Raw genomic sequence first — 18,067 nt, forward strand, 5'->3', positions numbered from 1 at the left:
ACACCAGGTTGTGGGTTCCTGAACCTCCTCTCTGTAGGCTGTCTCATCACCTTTTGAAATCAGATCATGGTGTCGTCAGCAAATTTGACGATGATGTTGTTTCTGTGGGTTGGTCTGCAGTCATAGGTGTAGAGACAATACAGGAGGGGGCTCAGCACACAGCCCTGTTGTGCACCGGTGGAGGAAAGGTGGGGACCAAGTCTCACAGACTGGGGTCTGTTGGTTGAGAAGTCCTTAATCCAGCTGCATGTGAGAGGGGGGAGGCCCAGGGAGTCCAGTTTGTTTATCAGGATGTCTGGTATGATTGTGTTGAAAGCCGAGCTGTAATCCACAAAGAGCATCCTGGAATAGCTCTGCGGTTGTTCCAGGCGGGTCAGCACAGCGTGCAGAGCTATGGCGATGGCGTCCTCTGTGGATCTGTTCACTCAGTATGCGAACTGGTGGGAGTCAAGTGTGGGGGGGAGACAGTCTTTGATGTGCCGGAGAACCAGTCTCTCAAAGCACTTCATTATAAGAGGTGTGAGAGCAACAGGGCGGTAGTCATTGAGGCTGGTTGTGGGTGACTTTTTTGGTACAGGGATGATTGTGACGGATTTCAGGCAGGTGGGGATGACTGCTTGGGCCAGGGAGAGATTGAAAATCCTGCAGAAGATGCGAGCCAGCTGGTGATATATATATATACAGTATCTCACAAAAGTGAGTCCACCCCTTGCATTTCTCCAAATATTTAATGATATCTATTCATGGGACAACACTGACGAAATGAAACTTTCATACAATGTAAAGTAGTCACCGCACAGCTTGGATAACAGTGTACATTTTATCTTCCCATCAAAATAACTAAAAGACAGCCATTAATGTCTAAACTGCTGGCAACAAAAGTGAGTACACCCCTAACTGAAAATGTCCAAATTGGGCCCAAGTGTCAATATTTTGTGTGGCCACCATTATTTTCCAGCACTGCCTTCACCCTCCTGGGCATGGAGTTCACCAGAGCTTCACAGGTTGCCACAGGAATCATCTCCCACTCCTCCATGATGACATCACGGAGCTGGTGGATGTTAGAGACCTTACGCTCCTCCACCTTCCGTTTAAGGATGCTCCACAGATGCTCAATTGGGTTTAGGTCTGGAGACATGCTTGGCCAGTCCATCACCTTTACTCTCAGCTTCTCTAGCAAGGCAGTGGTCATCTTGGAGGTGTGTTTGGGGTCATTATCATGTTGGAACAATGCCCTGCGGCCCAGCTTCTTAAGGGAGGGGATCATGCTCTGCTTCAGTATGTCACAGTACATTTTGGCATTCATGCTTCCCTCAATAAACTGTAATTTTCCAGTGCCGGCAGCACTCATACAGCCCCAGACCATGACACTCCCACCACCATGCTTGACTGTAGGCAAGACACACTTGTCTTTGTACTCCTCACCTGGCTGCCGCCACACACGCTTGACACCATCTGAACCAAATAAGTTTATCTTGGTCTCATCAGACCACAGGACATGGTTCCAGTAATCCATATCCTTAGTCTGCTTGTCTTCAGCAAACTGTTTGCGGGCTTCCTTGTGCATCATCTTTAGAAGAGGCTTTCTTCTGGGACGACAGCCATAGAGGCCAATTTGATGCAGTGTGTGGCGTATGGTCTGAGCACTGACAGGCTGACCCCCCACCCCTCCAACCTCTGCAGCAATGCTGGCAGCACTCCTACGCCTATTTCCCAAAGACAACCTGTGGATTCGACGCCGAGCACGTGCACTCAACTTCTTTGGTCGACCATGGCGAGGCCTGTTCTGAGTGGAACCGGTCCTCTTAAACCGCTGGATGCTCTTGGCCACCGTGCTGCAGCTCAATTTCAGGGTGATGGCAATCTTCTTATAGCCTAAGCCATCGTTATGTAGAGCAACAATCCTTTTTCTCAGATCCTCAGAGAGTTCTTTGCCATGAGGTGCCATGTTGAACTTCCAGTGACCAATGTGAGATGTGTGAGAGTGATATTACCAAATTAAACACACCTGCTCACCTTTCACACCTGAGACCTTTTAACGCTAACAAGTCACATGAAACTGGGGATGGAAAATGTGCACTTGGGCCCAATTTGGACATTTTCAGTTCAGGGTGTACTCACTTTTGTTGCCAGCAGTTTAGACATTAATGGCTGTGTTTTAGTTATTTTGATGGGAAGATAAAATGTACACTGTTATCCAAGCTGTACGGTGACTACTTTACATTGTATGAAAGTTTCATTTCGTCAGTGTTGTCCCATGAATAGATATCATTAAATATTTGGAGAAATGCAAGGGGTGGACTCACTTTTGTGAGATACTGTATATATATATATATATATATATATATATATATATATATATATATATATATATATATATATATATATAAAGATAAATACTTCTAACCAGTAGCGTTGTTTTGTTGTGCGTTAAGTCAGCGACTTGTGAAGAGTTGTGTTTTGTCGTGTTTGAGCAGTTGGTCCGGATGCGTTAGCTAGCTAAGCGGCTAAGTTAGCTAGCGGGCTAATTAACACCATAGACTGTATATAAAGATGGACATGGCGCCTGGCTCCAAAAATGAAGCCAATACAGAAGTGTCAAAAACTTGCAATATCACACCATCCACCAGGGGCTGGATCCAAAAAGTTCTGGTTCCATAGACTCCAATTCATCAAGGGAAAAACTAAAATTTGATAGACTGCTTTTCTGCGGCTCAGGATTTTATTTCCATTAGTTTTCATGGTCAAAATGAGAAATCAGGTGGCTGATCAGAAAATAAATGACTGATAACAGATTATTAAATAATGAAAATAACAGTTTAAATATTCCTTCAAACAATCCTTTTAGGTCTACATTTCCTTTACACTGACTTCTTGGTATATGTACAAGTATTTTGGATGGAATATACCATTAAGCCCAATGTTCAGGGGTTCTTCTGGGAATATACCATTAAACCAACCTTTTAGGTAAATGTTCCAGGATGTTGGGTAGAATATACCATCAGATCAACCTTTTAGGTCTACATTGGAAGATTTTAGAGTAGAATATTACTCCAAACCATCCTTTAGGTCTACATTTAAGGTGGAATACTCCTTTACACCAAGACTTTTTGGTCTACATTGAAGGATTTTAGGTGGAATATTCCTTTGAACGAACTTTTTAAGTTTATGTTCAAAAATGTTGGGTGGAATATACCATCAGACCAACCTCCAAGGTCTACAGTAGTGAATTTTAGGTGGAATATACCATTAAACTCACCTTTTAGGTCTACACTGGAGGATTTTAGGTGGAATTTTCTTCCAAACCGTCTTTTAGTCTACATTTAAGGATGTTTAGGTTGGTATATTCTTCCAAACCAACTTCTCAGGTCTACATTTCAGGTGGAATATTCCTCAATACTAACTTTTTTGGTCTACATTGAAGGATTTTTTCTAAACCACTCTTTCGGGTCTATATTTGAGGTTTTAGGTTTATATTCCTTTTAACCAGCCCCTCAGGTCTCTTTGAGGATTTTGGATGGAATACTCGGTTAGAGCAACATTTTAGGTGCATGTCCAAGGATTTTGGGTGTAATGTTCCTTTAAGGTGGATGTGTGAGGACCTTGTAGGTGGAATACGTCCTGAAACCAACCTTTTAGGTCAACATTCAAAGATTTAAGGTGGAATATTCCTTTAAACCAACCTAAATTTCATGTTTTGATCATTATCAAGTGAGAAACCTCAATCCAGACTCCTCATAATGACGTTTGAGATTTATGCTCCACAAGGATCCAAAATAAGTTGGATTTCTACATGAGAGCTTTAATTATTCTTCATCTACTTCTTGAATAGTTTGGTCAATAAAAAAGACAAAAACTAATATTTTCAGCTGAACTAAAGACAGACTTTGTGATTTTTCTGCTCACATGTTGTGTTGTTGTAAACTTCCTCTTTCAAATAAATATCCTCCTAACCCCCTGGAAGCCAGCATTTGTCCTGTTTTTGTGTTGCTCATCAGCGACCCTAGACAGCCGGGTCCTAATGTTTTTTGAGCAACACACCATACTATGACGTTTTTACAATGATGGTTCTACTATGGAACCAGTTTGACATGTTCAGGCGTTCTTTGTGTGAAAACTCTGAGATTTCAGGGATCAGAAGGTGGTTTTCAACTTTCTTTGTTAACTTTCTGCTTCAACTTTAAACTAAATTTCCTTGACTAACCCAGCCCTCTGGACTTCCAGGTAGCTGTGTTCCTATTGGTTGTCCAGGTGGCTGCTTGGTGTTATCAGGAACACCTGAGCAGCTCAGTGTCTTCCTGCTTTATTTAGCTGCAGACAAACATTTCCTCTGCTTCTCTTCACCAGTGAACCGGGTTTGGCTCCGTTGCTTCAGTTTGTTCTTTTGGCGTTGGCTTGCAGCTTCCAGCAGTAAAATCATCTTTAATGTGTTTCTTGGTGTGTTTTAGGGCTTTGTACTGGATAGTTGTCTTGGTAAATGAGGTTCTTTAGCCACAGTTAGCACATGGTTCTAATGTGTACAGTGATTAGTGGATTTGTTGCAGCTGAGTTGTGTCTTTATCTTGGCTGTAGTGAGTCTTCAGAGGTTTTTGGTCAGACACATTCTGTATTCTTGTTTGTGAACCAGCGTTGGTTGTCCAGAAGGTAAGAGTTCCTGTCCTGATTCTCTGTTCTCAGAGCTTCTCTGGTAGGCTGCAGGAGACTTTAGCGTTTGGGTTGTGCTAGTTTGGTTTTTGTATGGTTTCATTTGGACGACTATCTTGAGGCCCCTCCATGTGGTTTAGTGAGGTTTTCTGGAACAGTTCTACAAAGCAACCTGCAGCAGAAGAGACTTTGAGAGTTTTCAGGAAGTTCTGGAGACCAGACTTTAGAGCAGCAGAAACATTTATCAGCAGTTTGAGCAGGAGAAGGTGAGCTTCAGAGTAGAAATGAGACAGAAACCTTCTTGACCCGTGTGGTGAGGTCCTGTACCAAGAGTTTGAGCAGGTTGTGAAAAGTCTGTAGTTCTTTGGTCTGAAAGCACAAGAAGAGTTGACTCATTAAAGGAGAAAACAGGAGATGTTGGTTTTTCTGTCGCTCTGCAGTTTCCAGTTTCCTTAGAATGAAAATCAAGTTTATATTTTAAATGATTTCCCATGTGAGCCCAAGAAGACTTCAATAAACTCCCTCCATCCCCTGGACACAACATATTTTATTACCATGTTAAATCTCTTTTTTTAAAATAAGTTTTTGAGTTTTAATCTTTGTTTTAGCATAGTTTATTCTCTTTGCTTGTTTAGTTTTGTCATCTGTGTGAAAGGTGCAAAACAAATAAAGTTGAATTGATAAACTGAATAATTGACTAACTCATGATTGTGACCACAGAAGTATTTTCGTTGTGATGTCAGGGTTTGTTTCATTTTTAAGGTTGGGGTTAAAATCTTGACAGAAAAAGAAGATTAAAGAAATAAACTACATAACAAAAAGCAATTAAATCAAAGGGGAAAAAATGTAATACAATAAAACTTAAAAAATTGTTTAAAAAGTATTTTTTAAATGTGTAATTATGTACAATATTTTCTCTGTAATATTTAATAATGTTATTTTAAAAATGTTGTTTAATTTCATACTTACATGTTTTGTATCGTGTTTAATTATCTAATTCAATATTTTGTCAGTTTAATTAAAATAAACATTAAATAAAATTAAATGAAATTATACTGACAAAATATTGAATTAGATAATTAAACACGATACAAAACATGTATGAAATTAAACATTTTTAAAGTAACATTATCAAATATTACAGAGAAAATATTGTACATAATTACACATTTAAAAAATACTTTTTAAACAAGAGTCATGTTAAACTTTTAAAAAAATACAAATGTCAATGTTTAATTAGAAAATTAAATCTTAAAGACAATAAAACTTCAAATAGGAATTAAACAGAAAATAGAATTAATCATTTAAAAAGAAAATCAAACATTAAAAGGTGGAAAAACATTTAAAAAGAAAAACCTTAAAGATTTAATCGAAAAATTAAACATTGGGAAAGAAAAGGAAATTTTTCAAACAAGCCGATAAAACATTTGAAGAAACAACAATTAAACTTTAAAAAGACAACACATTTGGAAATCAAATCAGACATTAGAAAAGAATAAAAGGTGAGAAAAGAGCAAAACTAAACATTTAAGAAGAATTAAACTAAAGACAAAACATTTGAAAAGACACCAGTTAAACTTTAGAAGATCAAATTAAACAGAAGAGACAATAAAACGATCAAAAAGAGCAAAAACAGATAAAAGTGTGAAAGCGTTTTCTAGTCTGAAATGAAAACATCAATTGTTTGTTCAAACATTTCCTCTTTCTATGTTCTTGGTTTGATTGTGGACAGATTTACTAAGAACTCATTTCAGAAAACTGCTTTCCAGATAAAGTCTACTAGTAGTTGAAGGCATGGATCAAACTAATGTTACCTTCTGATCTCCACAAACTTTACTGTTCAGTGAAGAGAATCAAAGTTTGTTGAGGATTTTTAAAAAACCCACAGGTGAAGGTCTGAGAAGAACTCAGATGGATGGTCTAAATCTGAAATCAAGACTCATGGTCACAAGTTTTAAGGCTTCTGTTAACCAGAAAGTTCAAACTAACAGAGAAGTACTGAGAAACTTTTAAAATTTCAGTCCTCAGACTGTCTAAAGGTTCAAACTAACAGCGAAGTACTGAGAAACTTCTAAAATTTCAACCCTCAGACTGTCTGAAGGTTCAAACTAACAGAGAACTACTCAAGAACTTCGAGGTTTGCAGTCCTCAGACTGTGGAAAGGTTGAAACTAACAGAGAACTACTCAGGAACTTAGAAGATATCAGTCCTTGGACTGTCTGAAAGTTCAGTCTAACAGAGAACTACTGTGGGACTTAGAAAATGTCAGCCCTCAGACTGTGTGAAAGCTCAGGTCCTGAGGACTTGGGAGGTCTGGGGGCTTGGAAAGTCTTGGAAGTGAGGGTTCCACCCTCCAGCACAAAGGCTGAAGTCCAACCTCCTGAGAAAAATGGTCGAGTCGAGACTCAAGTCAAAAAAAAACTCGAAAATGGCAAAAAAATAGATGATAAATGCGCAAAAAAAAGAAGAATTAGTATCTGAGCAAATAGCTCAGGGGAAAAGAAGACGGACTACCAAGTGGAAGGTCGCAGGTTCGAGACCAGCCACTGGCAGTTTTCTTTCTTTGTCTTTGTCAGGATTTTGATAAAACTTAAGAAGGGTCTGGTCTTGAACCAGCGACCTGCAGCTCCACAGGCAAATCCTTAACTCACTGAGCTACAGATCAGATAAAAAGAAATAAATTCGTCGTCCCTTTGGCATCGTAGTTCCTGAAGTGACCACGTGGGCGGAGCAAAGGCGGAGTCTGGGTGGAGTCAGGGCGGAGAGTAGGCAGTGACGTGGGTGGCGGCCTCCCCCCTCTACTCCCCCACCGCCCACCACACCTTCCCCCGCCCGACGAGTTTCTCGAGTCTCCACGAGTTCTTCGAGTCTCGATGAGTTCCTCGAGTCTCCACAGGTTTTCCCCAGTTTCTGGAGTTTCCACCAGGTCGGAGGCAGAACAACTTGTCATGAAGAGGTGTTGAAGTCGGCCAGGATGGACTGACTTTTTACAGCGACTAGAAGGAAGACCACTAGAAGAGCAGGTCTTTAACCACCATCCAGAAAATCCATGGAGTCGCTCCAGAGAAATGAAGGGACGTCAACTTTTATTAACCTCCATCCACATGTTCAACTTCATATCTTTACTTGGACATTTTTAGCACCACAAACCTTTAGTATCACACTTTATTATCATTTATTAGGACTTTAATGGAATCCACCAGCAGATTTAGATTTTGTTGACAAACTTTATTCTTGTCGTCGTAGGACTGCAGTATTTAAAACTCTTCCTTCTATTTGACCACATATTTATTAATTTTAGTGGAGAAAGTTATTTTAATTTTCCAGTAGTGTCTTAAAATCCAAATAATAAATTGGATTAGTCAAGAGATTTAAATTTCTTACTTTGTCATATTTTAAATATGACAAAAAAATATAAAAATAAAGCGTCTTGAGACAATTTGACCTGTAACTGGCGTTATATAAATAAAATTGAATTAAAAGTGTATGTATCTTGTAATGTTGGAGTAATTCAGCCATATATGTTGGAAAACACATTTTCTTTGTCCATTAATCTGTTGATTATTTTCTCCACTAATTCATTTCTTCTTTTGGTTTATAAAATGTCAAACCCAAATATATTCAGTTTACTGTCATAAAAACCAAAAAGATTTACATTCATGATGCAGGAATCAGGCAGTTTTTCACTTTTTATCTTCGTTTAGTCAGAAAGATAGTTGATAATGTGTGAATTGTTGCAGCTTGTGAGCCGGAAAAGGTTTTAATCTTTGGGGCCGAGTGTCAGAAAACATTTAGAAACCAACATCAGCAAAACACTCAACAAAGATTTGAACATCATTAAAGGGAAATCCAACTTTTGCATGACAATGTCTAATTAAAGGACATTTATTTCCAACGTAAATGTGTGATATTCATCCTCTGGAGCTTTCTCTTCACATCGTCTTCCACCTGGACTGGTTTGGTCGGGAGCATGTGCAACAAACATTTGAAAAACTGCACTTTAACATCAATGAATGACACTGAAGTTTAATCTCTACATAAATGAGACTGAGTCTGGATGTGCTGCTCTGTCATTAACTCCTAAGTTTAGGGAAAGTTCAAACAAAAGAGGACAGTTCAGATAAGCCTTGAGAATGAGCTTATTCTGAACAAACATCTCAGACTTTCTGAGCTTCAGCACCTCTAGCAAGATATTTTAACAAGAAGCAACTTAAGAGATCCAGAAGTTGGAGAGAGTTAGCTTTAGCTGAGCCAAAGAACGTGTGGGACGCTAACCTAGCAAACATTTCAGACTTTTCTCTGTGAATTCTGAGAAATAATTTACTATTTAATGACAGAGCTACACATCTTAACTCAGTCTCATTAAAACAGACTCTAATTCAGTGTCATCCATCCATATTAAAGTGCAGTTACCCAAAATGTTTGTTGCATGAGCTCCAACAAAACCTGTCCAGGTAGAAGGCCACTTTGACAAACAGGAAATGGAAGATTCCAAGCAGATTTATAGAAGGGGGAACCGGACTGTACTAAGTGTGGTCCAGTATAGAGGGGTGTTTTGTGGGTTTTTAAGGCTGATAATGATTATTAGTGAGACATTTGGAGTAGATATTCATTTGCAGTAAATGAAAGTATTTAAAATCTTGGAGTTAAACTTAGAAGAACACAAACTCTAACAGAAAACTTTGTTGATACGTTTTTGTTTTGTTTACAGATGTTAAGTTAAAGGAGTTTTATTCATGACGTATAACCAATCAAATCACTCCAGAAGACAGAGCGACCACAGCTAGATAAAGGTTCAGAGCCAAAGTAGCACCATTCTTAAACTGATTTAATACCGTAAATCAGTAAAAAATAAAATACTGCTAATCAGTAAATCAGTCAGTCCACAATTACTACAATTCAACAATGTATGTCTCTTTCCTTTGACTTGTTATTTGTACAATCTACGATGTATATGATGGTGTTTTTTCATACCAAAGGCTATACTATGGTGTTTTCTAAGAGACATACCATGCTACTCTGGTTGTTCTGGTCCTGGGCTGCTGCACTCCTCCTCTGTTGTTTTCTGGATTGTACTCAGCTGCATGCCTTCGTCCATCCGGCCTCCGTTGACTCGTCCCGCCTGCCGTCTCTGGAGCTGAAGCTGGATTGGAACAGACCAAAGTACAGTCCAATCACGATGCCAGCTGCCTCTCAAAAGGCTCCTTCATCTGTCAGGTGGCAGCACTTCTTCTGAGGGGAAGCTGAGCTGGTCCAGCAGAACTTTGGAGATGTGTTCCAGTGGTTGGTGGATGTGTGGGGAGATAGAGAGGGACCTTTGAATTGTTCAGAAAGGAAAACAGGGAACACATTGGTAGTTTTAGTTTAGGCTGCTACTGCGGTGTGTTTTGGGGTTTTAAGAGGTGAACAGGAAGAGGGTGTTTTTTGTATTGATTATCTTTTACTTTGTTCCTGGTTGGAATGCCCATCAATGTCAACGTGAAGTTCACTTTTAGTTCTGTTTATTTATTTTTATTTTACTAACACCCATTTGCTTTTAACCCCCTCACATGTTGTGTTGTTGTAAACTTACTCTTTCAAATAAATACTAGTCTAACCCTCTGGAAACCAGCGTTTCGACTGTTTTTGTGTTGCTCCTCACCTACTTCAGACAGCCAGGACAAAACAACGTTTTGTGGACCAAAGGCTATACTATGATACATTGGCTTTTTTAACTGACATAGTACTGTGTAATTTTTTGTTTTAGTTTTTTTTTTTTTTTTAGCAACATATAAGAATTTGAATAGTTTTTTAAATGACTATACTTTTAGTTGTGCAATGAAATATTATTCTATGGCATTTTTCAGACGACATATTATACTCTGTTTTCTTGAATAACATACTATTTTGACAATATACTGCACTATGACATTTTTTGAACCACATATTATACATGACAATTTTAGGCAACATACTATCATTTTGTGCTTTTTGAACCACATAATAAACTATGGGTTTTTTTTGCCAACATGCTATACTATGATGCTAAATCAGGTTAGTCAGTCTCATGAACTAGTTAACTGTAAGCTGTAGCTAAGTTTCCTGCAGATCACAACTGATCAATCATAACGGATCGATAACTGCTGTTTTAATGATCAGCAGATATAAATAAATCTACGTTAATGTTCCTCCACAGAACTGTTACTGATGAATGTTAATCTCTCAGTTCAGTTCTGAGTTAATATCTCTGTTCTTTGCTTCAGTTTTTTCTCTACAACAGTGTATGGTGAGATAACTGTGGAGCTCATGTTAATGCTAATGATACATTAGAATAAAACAGAAAAAACTTTATTGTCCATCTAAGGCAGTAAAATGGTCTTTAGCCTCAACCAGGAAAACAAACATTTACATAAGATTAAAAATTAGCATAAAATACAACACTCTATTGTGTTCCATTCATATCCTGATGTGTTCACTCTGATATTTAATGTTCCTGCAGTTGGACTGAAAGAACCCTGTAGATCTTTTCCTCACTGTTAGTGTCTTTTCCTTCCAGTCTTGGTCTGGATCACTGGGGGCATCTAGTCTGATGGACTGAGAGCTCCAGAGAACATGAACATCCAGCTGTGGTTGTCTGAAGAGTCTTTTCTCCTTCATCACTGTGAGGAAGAGCAGCACTGATGTCCTCCTCATCCTTCCAGTAATAACAATAATGCTGCAGATTCAGCTCCTCTCTTCATAATACAACTTGTCTTGTGACTGTTCAGTGTTTACACTTCACTGTCAGCAACACATTATTTCATCCATTTATTTCATGTTTACACATCTTTACAGTTCACAATAGTTAAACAATGTAGTTTTTAAATGTGCAATAAAGGAAATAATGAAGCTCTTGACCTGAATGTGTTGATGTTTTAATGCTGCATATCTGCCATAAATAACATGGACTTTTTAGATTGTAGTTCTGCTACAACAGCAGAGATGAAGTTAAATGTGATAAATGGAATCACTGAATACTAAGAACAGAGAATAATAAGCAGCTGAAACAGTTGGTCTGTCCTTCTGTAAGTGAAAGTTAAACAGGAAGTGGTTCACTGAGGATGTCATCCATTCAGTCTCCTTCTCCACATCCAAATGAGGTTTTCCTTCTACTGGCTTCACTCAGAAGATCTTCACAGTGAACATGAGACACCTGAGATGAAGAAAGATGTCACAGTATCAGCATCAACAGCAGAGGTTCATTTTAAAGTATCCCTGGACAGATTTCCTATTTCATATAGTTTTCCAAGCACTGAAAGACAGAAAGGCCTGTAGTCACTTTAGCTTTAGAGGAGAGGATTTTATTATGCAGCTTATCTGTGCTGTAATTTAAATATAATAACTGTAGTGTTCATCATTACTTTGGACACATTCTGGGAAGTTATTTTTCTAATCTGCACTAAGATGTACTACAACATGTGAATCAGTCATTAAACGTTAACCGTTATAGAGTAGATTTACTGTTTTCTCCAGTTTAACTTCAGACTCAGCAGATATTCAGGACTAATGACAACATTGAACCTTAACCTTATTGTTTTAATCACATTTAGGTTTTCTAAATGTTACATTAATGTGAACCAGCGCCTCCACAATTTTATTAACTATATGTACCACATTACAGTAACACAACACACTTCAGCTGTTTACATGAAACTCAACACAAACATCGTTAGCTTAATGCTATGTTAGTTTTAATCAGGCTAAGACTGAGCAGCTAGCTCGGTTAGCATCGCTAACATTAAAACTAATATTTACTATGCTAACTTTCTACTCTGGTCAACACACACAGAAATAAACTCCACCAACATCTGGAGTGCATGGCACACATTATATCTGACACTAAAGCTGCATATGAAGTGCAGTAAAAGCGGCACCGATACGAAAATAAACATTAACTTACCGAACTATCAGAGTCCTTTCAGTGTCTGCTGGTAGAATCAGCCGTAGGCAGAAAACTGGTTAAAACAAACCAACGGGCAGGAAAACTGTCTGTGAAAAAGGTCCTGCTGCTCCACCGATAAATAAACCAACAGTTATTATATCAGAATTAATCCAAACGAGGAGAGCAGAGTCTCTGCTTCCTCCAGAGGACCTGTCAATCATTCCAGACCAGACAGTCAATCAAGTAGTCCCGCCCCCTGGCTTCGCAAAACTTTAACGCTCTATAAAAAAATCAATATTGATTTATTTTAAGATCGGCCACCTGATCTCTCATTTTGACCATGAAAACTAACGAAAAAAAATTATATACAGTCTATGCACCGTACTCTGGTTGGCTCCACATTTGCTGATGACCACTTCCGGTCCCAGAAAATGAAAAAACGTACCTTTTTTTCGTTTCTGTCTCTTACTGATTTAATTTTTTTTGTTATTCTAAATATAAAACGGAAATCAAAGCATTTTTTAAAAATTGTATATCCCTTTTTGATCATGAAAAGGAAAAACACCTTGTATTTCAATTTTAATTTTTGTATTTTAAAATGAAAACCAAATAACCACTGTTTTTTTGTTATTCCATACCCGTTTCAGAAGGGAAAATCCAATTGCCAAAATATACACGGACCGTTTTAGAACATGAGAACTGGATGCTGAATTGCAAGATGGATCAAATTCTTTCTTGTGAAAACTGGCAACCCAAGCAGAGTACAGCAAATATTGTATGTGTTTTGCATTGTACAAAAATATCTGTGTGTCCCTAAGACATCTGGCCAATCCCACAAATGTAGGTTTTTATATACTTTTAGTACATTTTAGATTGATATTCTGGATTCTTATGGTACATAACAGGCCAGCTTGTTTCAATGAGACTCTTAAAATATATGATTTCATGCTTAGAAATGTACTACAAACAATAAAACTTTAGTAATCTATAATGCAAAGAGTAATATTTTCCTTTCTTTGAGTTTTTATGGTGATTTTTCTCTACTCTCAGTTGATCATTTGTACGCATTAAATGTCAGTTTACATATGTGAAAAAGTTTCGCAGCCTTTTTTTTGTGTGAAAGCTGTGCAAAGTCTGATAAATTGCCTCAAATGATGTCGCTTGAGCAGTGGAGTTGCATTGTGAGTAATGTCGGTGCCAAGTTCTGACAAGGGAGAGGACTGTGCTGAATAAAAAAAAGATAGAAAGATATCTTTGGCTCTGCTGCATCGATTTTGATCCTTTAAAAAAAACTCTCATCGGCAGATCGGTGTTGCGTAGAGCAAATAAAGTGACAATGTTACAGTGCAATTCTCAGTTGGTGGAGAGCTTTTGTATTGTGTCGGTGGGTAGAATTCCATTTTAAAAGCAGCAGCAAATACAAATGAATGAATAAATAGATTAAACTTTACATATTAGAGCTGAAGAATATGTAGTGAGAGAATATGCAGAGAGAAAAAAACCTTCTGGATTACTTGAATTTCTTTAAACCAATCACATTTGTCACATGCTTAGCCCAGGATGCAGTGAAATGGCTACTTCACCAAAGAAAAATCCAAATTTACTTAAAAATCTGCTTTTTTGTAAGGTGTAGGTTGCAGCATGGAGGTCATTGTTGTTGTTTCCCATCAGGAAGGGGATTTTGAAGACAGTTGTGCACAAATTGCAAAAAGGGAGGATAAAGCTGCATTATACATAATGCAGAAATGGCAGGCTTATACCCAAAGTCTACATCCAGCAAGGCCTGTTGTGACCAGGTTGCAACAGGTATAATAGCAGCTATTTGTTGCCACTTAGGAGCAGTGATTGCTTCGAGAATACCATGCACACAATCTGCTTTTAATTGGCACATTTTCTCTTCTTCTGTTCTTCTGTCCTTCTCAGTCTAACAGAGTAGACTGCATCAAATGACATTGATTTTCCTATTATTTTTGCAGAACTGTACTACACATATTCATTTCCATAATGTATCTCCTTACATTTTCCTGATCTTCCACACATTGTCACAGTGTTTTCATTGGTGAGTATACACAATAATAAAAATGAATGCTGGTGGATGTTTGATGAACTCCTACTGGCATTTGAAATTGCTTTGAAACAATCAACTTCTCTTTATTTGTAGCTTTCTGCAAAGATATTTCTGATCCGGGACAATATAATTGTATGCAAATACACGTCGAAACATGAATTAAAGCAGTGAGGGGAAATTTTCCTATCACTGATGATGCACTGCTGGATTTGTTGAAATTTTCACCACCCCAAAACTAAAAAGAAAAAAAAGGGGGGGTGGGGGGGGGGGGGCAGCCTAATGATGTAGCTCACTAATTAAAAAATGAAGGCAAAAATACAAAATAATAATTTTTTAAAAATCCCTTGAGCTTTCCTGAAATCCTGCATAGGTGAAATCTTAACAGGTCCAACACGGCTATAACTAAGCTGTGGCAAGTAGGAGTAACCTGACAAAAAAAAAATTCCACGGATTAAAAGGTCATTTATTGCCTCGTGAAGCAGGAGTCGGAACCGAGGCAGAGCGAGGAAAAGGATTAACCCTCTCCACCAGGATGGCGGGATATCGTGTCTGTTTTCTGCAGTGTGTGTGTCCGTGCATGTTTGTGTGTTCAGGGCAAAGCATATCTGTATTCCTCTCACTTCCTCTGCGCATGTGGGATGCAGCCGGTAGGTGGGAAGGTGGTCTGGCATTTAAGCGCTTGACAGTATCAGTGTTGTGTGAGTGAGTGTGAGGAGTGTGTGTGTGTGTGTGTGTGTGTGTGTGTGTGTGTGTGTGTGGATGTGGGTCGGGTAGGTGGAGGGTGTGTTTGTGTGAGTAGAGCGTGTGTATGTGTGTGTGTGTGTGGGCTGCTGCTGTTGCTGCTGCTGCTGCTGATGATGATGATGGTGGTGGTGGTGGGAGGGATTTCCACTGAGCCACAAAGCAGATGGTTGCAGATGTGAGTGGGTGTTCTCAGTCTCAGCAAGGCCAGGTTTTTTTCATCCAGCAGCCCCATGGAAAGTCCAGGGATTCATCTCCGTCTCTTCTCTCCATTGAGGATTCCTCTTGCTTACCGGCCCGTTCCCGGCCCCGGGCCCCAGTACGTATACAGCTGCAGATGGCACGACGCCAGGCCTCCATATCGTGGCAAAGTTTAGCTGGATGAAAGTGGGCTTCATTTCTCCTTTTTCTGAAATTCCGTGAGGTGTCGAAGCAATGCATCATCATCATCTCGCATTGCTCATTGTACAGCGGAGAAGAGGGGTTAGGTGTCGGATGAAAAAAGAAAAGTCATATTCTAAAAAGAGCTGTCAAGGTGTGATGCTGCCGACAGCACACAAACCTCGGTTCTTTATCTGATTTCTTACACCACACGTACAGTATCTCTACATTATTCCTTTATGAGTGAACATTTCTACCCGTGTAGCTTCGGTTTACATCCTCCATAGTAGCGGGAGGGGGAAAAAAAGGGCATGAATACATGTATGAACCAATTACTCCACAAATCAATTATTCAATTTTCACATAAATTAACCATCCCAGCAATCAGCTACATGAGTCAGTCAATCACTGTTGATCCAACAGAAGCGTCCGACTCCTTCCTCCCGATGCCGTTTTGCCCTTCTTCCATCTCAATGAATAAACGTGATGGGAGGAAAAGCACCGCCGACGCTGTGTCTGATGTTCCTGCCTACAGGGTAGCCCCGGGCCAGTTTTCATCATTACTTCCATGTTCTTAAAGTCGTCTACTGTGGCTCGTTCTTGACACATTTGGTGGCATTTTCACTATGTCAGGTGTGCGCCTGTAATCAGCTTAAAGAGTCAGAACCGGGAGAGATTCTGGGTATGCACTAGAAGTCGACGTCGGCTCATGTGGCTGCAGCGTAGATCAAACCAACAGGGTGAATTAAAGGCTCCGGCTATTACCTTATTTGAGGTGGCATTTAGCAGTACGTGACAGTTAACCTTTATTGACCAGCAGGGATAACAAGAACAACTGAGGAACTGTTGTTAGTATGAATTCTGGCCACCAGAATAGCATTTTTCATTGTTTAAACATCATAAATCAATTGACAATGTAAAAAAAAAAAAAGCAATTATAAATGAATAAATCTTCAGTTGTGTTGTTAGTTTTGAGTATAGGAGTAACCGGTTTTAAGAAAACACAGCACGACCCCACAACAGGTAGAAAAGAAGAAAACTCCCAGCTAAAGGATGTAAACAACTCTGGTTGCACATATTTCATGGAATGTTTCATATGAAGCATTGTTTAACCATCACCAATCAATTAAAAATCAAGAAAAACAACTATAAATGAATAAATCCTACAATTCTACAAATCTACTATTTCATTCAGCAGACGCTTTTATCCAAAGTGATGTACATCTGACAGTAGATGCAACACAAGAGAGGATCTAGTCTGGAGAAAACAACCTGGATAGGTGCCATAGAACAAGTTCAAGTGTGATAATAGGACTGTGGTGTCTGCAGGCACTGCAGACGTAAAAGGATTTTTATTTATTAGTTTTTTTGCAGTCTGTCAAGTGTAAAGGTGTTGAATGAAGAGCTGGGTTTTTTGTCTTTTCTAAAAGACTGAGAGGAACTCTGTAGATCGAACAGTTTGGTAACTCACTTGTGTACGTGTGTGTATGTTTAGAGATGAGCAAAGGAATCAAAAATATCAGTTTTAATGGGTTTCAATGGGAACATTTTTATCCTTAAGGTCATGAGTGTAACTTTTTATTAAATTGTGCTTTTATGTTACATTGCATAAAATAAATAAATAGAAATAAAAAGCATCCGATTCAATGTTGGTGTTAATCACTGACACATTCCAGTCTGTAATACTAATACTAGTACTACTACTACTACTACTACTACTACTACTACTAATACATTATTATTATTAATATTGTTAATACTATTATTATTATTATTAGTAGTAGTAGTATTAATATTATTATTATTGGTAGTAGTAGTATTATTAGGTCACTAAAAGGGAAAAATAATATTTAATGTTTTTGTGGCATTGAGGGCTGCATAGTGGCTCAGTGGTTAGCACTTTCGCCTTGCAGCTAGAAGATTCCCGGTTTGCATCCCAGCCTGGGACTGTGATCTTTCTGCATGGAGTTTGCATGTTCTCCCTGTGCATGCGTGGGTTTTCCTCTGGCAGTCCAAGAACATGCTGAGGTTAATTGGTAACTCTAAATTGTGTGAATGCAAGTGTGATTGTTTGTCTCTATGTGTAGTCCTGTGATAGACTGGTAACCTGTCCAGGTGTCCCCTGCCTTCATCCTAAATCAGCTGGGATAGACTCCAGCCCCTCCATGATCCTAATGAGGATTAAGTGGTGTAAAGATAATGGACGGATGGATGGATGTTTGTGTGGAGGACATTTTTGTCCTTAAGGAGGGTTAAAAAGGCCTCTTTCTTCTTCATATACATTATTTCTGTGGTGCTTATTTGCTTGGTGTTAACCAACAAAATCCAATTTT

This window comes from Amphiprion ocellaris, chromosome 6 (assembly GCF_022539595.1).
Source record: "Amphiprion ocellaris isolate individual 3 ecotype Okinawa chromosome 6, ASM2253959v1, whole genome shotgun sequence".
NCBI classification, from domain to species: Eukaryota; Metazoa; Chordata; class Actinopteri; family Pomacentridae; genus Amphiprion; species Amphiprion ocellaris.